The sequence below is a fragment of the Mercenaria mercenaria genome, chromosome 4 (assembly GCF_021730395.1).
Source record: "Mercenaria mercenaria strain notata chromosome 4, MADL_Memer_1, whole genome shotgun sequence".
In the NCBI taxonomy this organism is placed as follows: Eukaryota; Metazoa; Mollusca; class Bivalvia; order Venerida; family Veneridae; genus Mercenaria; species Mercenaria mercenaria.
The window spans coordinates 57,655,882-57,666,502 of NC_069364.1; positions in this window are offsets into that span (position 1 = coordinate 57,655,882).

Here is a 10,621-nt window from a genome sequence, read left to right on the forward strand (position 1 = left end):
TATTTGTGACGAGATAATCGCTACTGGTACGGAAAAAAATGCTCCAACAGAAACACGCACAGACATACAGTATTCCTTTTTTTTTTTTTTTTTTTTTTGCAGTGGCATGGGATTTGGAAAATGTGTTTTGATAGGGCCTCAACTGAAATATGTTTTATGGTAAGTATCAAAGTCGCTGTCTTATCTCCAAGTGGCTAATATATAGACTTCATTTCATTCCTTTGTTAACTTACCATTCGAAATAAACATAAGGATTATCTCCCATAGACCACTGAGTAACACGCAAAAATTGATAAGCGTCTAGACGACCATGATTAACCATGCGTAATCTACGTCACTAGACGCTCTTTACTCCAGTTAATTTTTCTGCGCCATTGCAGTCACACGTGTTTTACACTGAGAAAAACGTTTACACGTTTTGTGAATTTTCTTTGTTGGATTTATTCATTTAAAATTATTTGAGTGTCTGTGCTTGGAAAATTATGGCGGAAGCTACTATCCTGAAGGAAAAAGAGGGTAAAGTATCCGAAAATGAGTCGGAAACTCCCAAAAATACGAAAAAAAAAAAGATTCCGTCACGTAAAGAGAAAAACGGGGGTAAATCTTCGTCAAAGACTCATAAGGCCGACGATAATGCGTTGGAATTACTTGAAAACAGATTGAATTCGCAGTTTGAACAGCGTTTATCGGCTTTCGACTCGAAATTGGACATGTTGGCTAATTTATTCTCCGCTAATGTGTCTCAATCTCAACCGTGTCAGAACGATGAGACTTTGGTGCTCAAAAAAGTTCTCCTGATATTTAGAATATATCGGTCACAGACGAGGCATGTAGTGCAGCTCAAAGATCCTGGTCACTTCTAGAAAATAGTCTTGACAGAGACTATGAGATAGGGGCTTACAGAAAACAGCAAAGTACAGATGATGCAGTGTCTGTCTTAGTCAGTGAGACAGAAAGACGGAATAGTGGATTCTCGGAGGTAGAATCTGATAGACGTTCGATCATGTCGTCTGCTGAAAACAGTGAACATGACACTGATTTTCGGGATAGACGTTTCAGTAAATACATGGCTGTAAACGAGGGAAAAAAATAAATCTTTGCTTAGCATGTTTGGTGAAGATGCTCAGACGAAAAGCAAAAATCTGATGTTGGGATTTATGCTGGATGATGCCCAGAAGAGTATTTTATCACAGTCATATGAAGACCCTAATAAACTGACTAGCTTTAAGGACAGCTATAGATATGACTTCTTTTTAGTAAACCAATGCGTTCCGTGGAGCGCTCAGCTTTGCATGGTCAAATGGCTTCAATATTCGATAATTTGTTGTTATTCTCAGCAGATTTTATGTTCCTTGTTAGAATGCCGGCAACAAAAGGAATGTAATTTATATTCAGCTATACAGATAATCCGAGATGTTTTTGGTATCTCGACTAAAACTCTTGATCAAGTGGCAAGAACTGGAACATTTAATCATCTTTTACGAAGAAGTGCCGCTCTGTATGATACAGGTTTGAATGAGTTGAAAGATTACTCCTCTACTGTGAACACTTTACCTTTGTCCGCTGAGGAAGTTTTTGGCTCTTCTTCTGATCAAAAATTGAAGGCAAAGCAAGAGAGAGAAAAAACAAATTACAGAGGTTTTACTAAGACCGGTTATCAATCTGAGAGAACAGGTTCATTGTGAAACAACATTTCAAAATGGACACACTTACAAAAGTCCTCAACTTAGTAAAGAAAAACCAGTTTGCTTTTTCTCTAGACCTCAAGGATGCTTATATGCACATTCCAATTCACAAGGAACACAAGAAATACCTAAGGTTTTGTGCAAACAATCAGTGTTACCAATTTTCAGCTCTATGCTTCGGTCCAACACAAGCCCCCTGGTCTTTACAAAAATAATTTCAATTGTCGCCGCTCATTTCAGAATGCTAAACATACAACTAGCGTCGTACCTGGACGACTGGATAGTAGTGTAAAGCCAAAAGCTAGCACTTCTGTCCGATCGAGACACTTTACTAGACTTGCTTCTAAACCTAGGTTTCATAATAAATACAGAGACGTCCTTTCTGATGCCAAAGCAACATATAACTTACCTGGGTAGTTTCCTCGATCTAAGATTGGGTCTTGTTTTCCCGACTATAGAAGGAATCTCAAAATTAGAAATGTCGGTCAAGATTCCCATAGAGAAAAACAGCAGTGCTATCCAGTTTTTACATGTTCTGGGTCAAATGGCATCGTGTATAGAGATAATGCCTTATACCCGTCTACATATGCGTCCAATTCAACTGCATCTACTGGCACATTGGAAGCCACTATCCAGAGATCTAATGGCAATTGTACCTTTGACCTTTCATTTGATCTGAAATGGTGGTTACAAAGAGCAAATACGCTGAAGTGCAGATCCCTGCAGCAATGGTCTACAACAGTTACAATAACCACCGATTCGTCAAAAACAGACTATGGAAGTCACCAGAACGGCCAAGAAATTTTTCAGGGAGTTTGGTCCAAACAAGAATCAAACAAACATAGAAACATCCTAGAAATGACAGTTGTGTTAAGGACAGTAAAACATTTCTTGCCTTATCTCAAGAATCAACAAGTACTTATCAGGTCAGACAAAACTCCCAGTATTTTGCACTTGGTTCCCTCGCAACCAGGCCTTTGCAACAGATGCACTGGCCATATTGTGGGACAGGATGATAGCATATGCATTGACTCCGATATGCCTTATCCCCAAATTTCTTCAACACATGTATGTCCCAGTTTAAATATCAGATCCTGCTAATTGCACCTCAGTGGCCAAGACGTCACTGTACACCTCATTTCTACAGTTTCTGATTGCAATACCGATTCAGTTACCAGTGCAGAAAGAAATGTTAGTTCAGCCCAAAACAAAAATTTTTCATTCAAAGCCAGAAATATTCAAACTAACAGAATGGCTGCTCTCAACAGGATTTCCAAAACAAAAGGCTTTTCTAAAGCAGATAAGAATTTGCTCACAGCGTCATGGAAAACAGGAACGCAAATAGACTATGCTAGTAAATTCAAACAGTTTAGTAGCTGGTATAGTGAACGGGATAAAGATCCCTTTACTGCTTCCTTAGTTGAGTGTGCAGAGTTCTTAACCACACTTTTTCATGAGGGCTTACAGTACAGAACAATAGCAGGCTAGAGGTTAATGCTTTCAGCTGCCTTCCTCCCATTGATAATGTACAAATGGGGGAACTCCCGTATGTTGTCAGGTAATGTTTTCAATCTAAGACCACCTCCCTCAAAATTAGCCACAGAATGGGATTTAGACAGAGTTCTTAAAATGCTTAGATTGCCGCCGTTTGAGCAATTACGTAATGATTCTTTGAAGCATGTCACATTAAAAACTACTTTTCTTACAGCCATCACAACATTCAGACGTTGCTCGGACCTCTAGTTGCTAAGTTTAGGAGTTGGAAACGTCACTGTACATAGCGAGGGAATTCTTTTTCTGAGACAGGGATTGTCTAAGCAGGACAGACCGTCACATTGTTGTAACAAGATTTGGATTTCCAGCCTTCAAGGACGAAAAGAAGTTAGATCCTAAAAGGTCATTGGCTCTATATTTACAAAGGATAGAACCTTTTCGTAGATCAAAACCTCGAGATGAAACTAGTTTATTCATATCATATGTTGAACCTCAAAACCAAGTTAAACACCATACAGATGGCTTACAACAAACCTATAAAATTGACAGCTCATTCCGCATGTGCAGTTGGTCCTTCATGGGCTCTATTTAAGGGTGCGAACATGAGCTCCATTCTTGAAGCAGCAGACTGGAAAAATGAGTCTACCTTCACACGTTTCTATTTGAGAAAGATTTATTCTAGTGTTCTACTGTAATTTCAACCCCAAAGACTTTTTGGATTTGGTATATGTGTACAGAGGTACAACTTTCCTGCGCATTGCCTTGTGGAAAGGAATTCCTATTTTCATAACTTGAATATGTACATTTTGGTGTTAACATGTATATAGTGGGTATCAGTGATGTAGCTTAGTTAGACTACTTGTACATTCAGAGGACTAGATGTTATCTTGGGTATTCACTTATGGATAGAGAAGAAAATACACCCACCTCCAGTTTGGGTAAGCTTTTTAATCTATCCTTATGTATATTTTGTATGGTAAGTTAACAACGGAATGAAATGAAATTATAAAATTTGATTATCAAATTCTAATTTTATGAATGTAGTTGTTAACTTACCATACCATTACCCACCCTCCTCTTCCTCGGTATTTTCTTTTAGGGACTTCAACGTCGCCTAATTTCAATTAACTGGAGTATAGAGAGTCTAGTGACGTAAACTACGCATGGTTGATCATGATCGTCTAGACGCTTAGTAATTTTTGCGTGTTACTCAATGGTCTAAGGAAGATAATCCTTATGTATATATCGTATGGTAAGATAACAACTACATTCATAAAATTAGAATTTGATAATCAAATTTTATAATTGTAACAGGCTCTATGGGATGGGGTTGGGGTCTAGAGATACACTATCCAGACCCCGCTAAGTATCTGTGGCCTGTCGAGTTCAATAGTTAAAACACAAAAATGACTTTCTTGGGTTATGCAAATGCTATATATGAGTAAATAACAAACTAACTTGTTCTAAAGTATGTAGACTCTTTTTATTCAGGCAAGCGTGATGGTTCAGTCGTAACAAGTGTGAACATAGGAAACCGCTACATACAGAAACAAAAATACGGTACAAAAGGCATCTTTCATTTCAGACGCCGAATGAAAAGAGTCTTCCAGAAGACGCTGCTACTGAAGTAGCTGAAGCTTGCATCTCTTACACTTTTTGTAGAAACAACAAAAAGCAATATCTGCATGTAAATTAAATACAGTTTGGGAGTACAAGGTTGACCCAGCTAATGGTGAATATTTCAAATGTCCAAAACAATGTTTCAGCAATATAATGTATCCAGTGAGAGACTTGTAATCAAAATATAAACAGATTTTACCGTGCCGTTTCTTTTATATAAATTTTGCATAATTCATGATATTTCCTCAAGCTCAGGTAGAGACAAATTTCAAAGTGATGGCCACTACCCAAAACGTTTGCAATGAATTCATTCTACCATTAATTTTGATAAAGAAACTTCAAACTATTCGTAAACAATTACAAATCACAAAAAAAAGTGAATATTATTTCTCTAGGGTGCCTCAAGTAAAAGGATTCAATAAGACCGAATTTTAACTACAACACTGAAAAATTAAGATCTGTTTTTAAATTTGCTCACTTCATTAAATAATAACCTTGGGACAGAAGTAAACTCTACCTACATTTCTTCCATAACATGTAATCTAAAGAGTAAGGACAAAATAGAAAGTTTTTACCACATGTAACTAAGTATTTTTTAAAGATGTCTAACTCTGCCCCCTTCTGTTTCAGGGGTAAATTCACTTTGAACAGCAAGAAATCACTTTCACTTTTGTACAATAAATCAATTACAAGTTTTGAAAAAAAGTAAAAGCTTTCTATATAGAATAAAAAGGAATATAATGAAAAACATTTGGTCCCAGTTGGGTTTGAATCTATGCCCCCTAAAAGATTTATGTCAAAGTATGTTTATTGTAGGAATTGAATGCAGTACTCTTCAAAAGTAGGTACACTATTACATAGGTCAAACCTTAAGTCTAAAAAACATTTTGGAAAATATAACAGTCCCGTCATGAAGATTAAACATTTTAAAGGAAGAGACAAGGGTCCGAACCAACACTTTTCATCAATATAGCTTAGCGATAACTACCAACAGTAAAAGCTTACTAGAAAAAAGGAATATGCCGTATATAAAAATGGTCCCAGTAGGGCTTGAATCTATGCCCCCTGAAAAATTTATGTCAAAGCATTATTTTAGGAATAGAATACTCTTCAAAAGGAGGTACAGTTTTACATGGATCAAACCTTAAGTCTAAAAAAGCATTTTGCAAAAAAACATTCCTTTCATGAATATCAAATGTTTTAAAGAAAGAGATGATGGTTCGAACCCACATTATTTAGCAATATAGCTTAGCGATACATACCAACAGCTGCCCCCTTCCCCCACCACCCCAAACAATGCAAATAACTGATGTCAAAGTGTCTTGTCGAGACAGGATATTTGACTGAATGACTGAATATAAGCGGCTGGAGACACTTTTACTCGAACATCTTCATTATTATACCACCCTAAATAAAGTTGCGGGAAATTTATATCCCCAAAATGATGTTTTTAAATGATGTTTAAATCTACCCTTACCTATTATCTTTTATTATTAGAAGACTCTGTAGAATGTCTAAATTTCTTGTTCTAAACAAAGACTATGTATGGTAAATCATCATTTAACTTTAATGACTTTTTAACAAATCTGTCAACTCCTACTTAGGTCACTTTAAACTGACATTCCTTATAACCCGAATTTACGCCGAAGAGGTCTCATAGATTAATGTGTATTTCGATCGATTTCTCGGGCTTTTCTCATAACAATCGATAGAACATAAGTACTATGAATAGCAATAATTTTAAAGAATAAAGTCAAGATAGGAGCATACTAGTATGTTGTAAACAGTCTGTCAAAAACCTCATGGAATTATATCAGGAGGTAGGACGTAAATGGTGTCTTTCGGTTGTTTAAGTGAGAAAATTGTGTATATCGGGTAAATATGGCGGATTTTGTTTACAAATCATCACCTAAGGGCGGATAATTTGATAAGTAAGTTGATTTGTCTTTTTCTTTGGAAACATTGCATACGTGCACTTTGTGACCACGCTATTTATCTCCCCGACAATTTACCCTGAGACTGAGTCCTGAATATGTGCATGTTCACTCGATGTTAATTTGGTGGGAGAACATTTGATAAAGCAGTGACTGGATGTTTTGGACCTAGCATACAGATAATTTTGAGAGACGGCTATTCAGCGTTTGAAAACTATATTTCTTTGTTTCAAAATGAATCTGCATTGGTCGTCCATGCTGATAATAATATGACAATTCGTGTCGCAATAACAAATATGTATTACAAATTTGGTGAAATGTTCTTGGTTCAGACATTCCAGGATTATTGCACATGGACATGCAAATACCAAACATCGTAAATATCCTTTTTCGAGTAGTGATATCAGCATCGCATTCACTAGCATGCGTCACATCCAGTACCATGTCATATCGAGTACCACGTAAGAAAACAACTTTTGACTTTTGGATTATTTTTTATTGTTTCCCTATGAAACAAAATGAAAAGTTCTGAATTAAAATCTGAATATTTGCTGAACATTTTCTGAATTTATCTTAAAACCTCTTTATTGCTTAGTGCTGAATATTTGCTTAAAATGACACAATTCAGTCCAATTACATGAAAAATCAGGTTAATTTAGCTAAAGTTTTGAAATATTCAGACATCAATTTATAAATATTCAGATGTAACATTCAATTTGTAGAAATCAATTTATGAGAAAGACTCTTAAAGGATCTGGGTCTTGAAAGGCTGCACCATATGAAAATGATCGTTGCCATGCACCAGCTTATGTTTAGACATATTTTCACAATGAAAATGTGTAAAAGATTTATTTCGCTTGTTTTAAGATGTAATGAATTCTTGAAAAATCTTTATGCATATTCTGTTGTGAATTCAGAACATTCATTTTCTGAAACATTCTGAACTTATTTCTGATATTTCAGACACATTTCAGTTATCCTTGCTTTCCAATGATGATACAACAAGGAATAAAAGCCTGAGATCATCTAGCTTTAAAAAGACATTTTCTGTACATATAAAAGTGTTCTAATCTACTGCAAGTTATTTGTGTATGAAGTCCTTTCACTCGTCAGTTAATGAGGACTAGTAGAATCGCCTGTTGTTGTGGGACTTGATCGTCACACACTTGTGGAATTGTTGTACAGAATGCAGCGCTAATAACTTTTCAATATGTCCACTGAATGAATGTCTGCTGTTCTAGATCGTCAGCCTTAGGAAATACTGTCCACCGAAATATAGCCGAGTTCAACAGTATTTTCTGAGGGTTGACAATATGCGCACTATACACTTTTACAATACAAACTATTTCTATTTTTTGTGAACTTTGTAGTTTTTCAAATCTGGCTGTCATTGTGATTTTTATCATTTTTTTTCCAATTAATTTATTGATTAATCGCATCGTTTATCTAGTCAACTAGTTTCTAACCGATGATCGGTTTCAGATTTTAAACTTGACCTAAATTACAAAGAGGCTAACATTCTGAAAAAAAAAATACGAAGACCAAACAGAAAATATAACCTCTACAGTGTTGACACGGTTTTTCTTTGATTGACCTAATGAACTTGTTCTTGACCACTGGTAACCCACTGGAGTGTTAACAGTCAAAGAGTCAAATTGTTGATGAAGCACAAAGACAGACACATTGTGCTGACAATAGCTCACGTTGAGCCCTTTCTGCTCAGGAGAGTTAAAACTCGGACAAACTAAACAAGAGGGTCAAGATGGCCCTAGGTCCTTGATCTGAGTAAAACACCATAACAGTGTAAACATATTTGACTTAGTGACCTAGTTTTTGACACCAAATGACCCAGTGTGAAACTCAACCAAGTTTTTAAGGAGACAAAAATTCTAACTTGGCTTCATGAAGATTGGAGATGTGGCCTCTAGATTGTTAACAAGATTTGTCTTCAATTTTTCCTAGTGACCTAGTTTTTGACCTTATCTGACCCAATTCTTAACCCGTACGAGATTTCATGGAGACAAATATTCTTACCAATCTTCATTGGACCAAAATGTGGCCTCATAATGTAAACATGCGTTTTCTTTGATTTGACCTAGTGACATAGTCTTTGATCTTACATGACCCAGATTAAAACCCGTCCAATATTTTATGAAAACAAACATTCTGACAAAGTGTCCTGAAGATTGGAGCAAACATGTGGCCTCTAGAGTGTAAATAGCTTTTCTTTTAATTTGACCTAGTGTCCTAGTTTTCAACCCAAGTGACACCCAGATTCGAAACAATCTAAGACTTTATGATAACATTCCGATCAAGTTTTATGAAGATTGAATAAAATATGTGGCCCCTAGTGTGTAAACAAGCTTTTTCTTAAATTTGACTTGTTGATCTTGTTTTTTGACCCCATGTGACCAAGACAAAAACTCATCTGAGATTTTATTGAGACAAACATTCTGATAAGTTTCATGTACATCAAATGAAAAATGACCCATATTCGACCTAAACCTAAATTTCATCAAGAAGATCATTCTGATCAAATTTCATGAATATTCAGTCAAAATGCATGCCCTATTGCACACACATAGTTTCAAAGATTTGATTGGGTGACCTAGTTTTTGATCCCAGATGACCCATATTCATACTTCTGACCCTTTCTCAGGAGCTTCAAACTTAAAATGTGGTCTTGACAATGTTAACAAGATTTTCCTTTGATCTGGCCACGTGACCTACTTTTAGACCCCATATGATCCAGATATTCGATCTTTGCCTAAAGATCATCATGATAAACATTCTGACCAGGTTTCATGAAGATATGGTCATAAATGTGGCCTCTAGTGTAGTAACAACTTGCAAGCTTTTCCTTTCATTTGACCGGGTGACCTAGTTTTTGACCCCACATGACTCAGTTTCAAATTTCACCTTGAGATCATCAAGACAAACATTCTCACCAAGTTACATGAAGACTGAGTAAACAAGAGCACCGCCTTGCGGGTGCTGACGCTCATCTGATTTTTTTTGTGTAATAGAAATATTGTCCTACCCATGATTTTCTAAGTCTAAAAAGGGCCATCATTCTTGCAAAAAGCAGGTTAGAGTTATGTTTCTTGATGTTTAGTGTCCACTAATGATGGTGAAAAACTGTTGCAAGTTTTAAAGCAATAGCTTTGATAGTTTATGAGAAAAGTTGACTTAAACATAATACTCAACCAAGAAAATTATTTTCTAAGTCCAAAAAGGGCAATAATTATTGCAAAAAGCAGGATGGAGTTACGTTGCTTGCTGTACAGGGTCAGCTTATGATGGTCAACAAGTGTTGCAAGTTTCAAAGCAATAGCTTTGATAGTTTAAGAGAAAAAGTTGACCTAAACATAAAACTTAACCAAGAAATCTGATATTTTCTAAGTCCAAAAGGGGCAATAAATCTTGCAAAAAGCAGGATGGAGTTATGTTTCTTGCTGTACAGGGTCAACTTATGATGGTGAACAAGTGTTGCAAGTTTTAAAGCAATAGCTTTGATAGTTTAGGATAAAAGCTGACCTAAACATAAAACTTAACCAAGAAAACTGATTTTCTAAGTCCAAAAGGGGCAATAAATCTTGCAAAAAGCAAGATGGAGTTATGTTTCTTGATGTACAGGGTCTGCTTATGATGGTGAACAAGTATTCCAAGTTTCAAAGCAATAGCTTTGATAGTTTAGGAGAAAAGGTGACCTAAACATAAAACTTAACCAGGCAACGCCGACGCAGACGCCGACGCCGACGCCGACGCCGACGCCGACGCCGACGCCGACGCCGACGCCGACAACCGCTCAAGTGATGACAATAACTCATCATTTTTTTTCAAAAAATCAGATGAGCTAAAAATGTGGCCTCTATAGTGTTAACACGT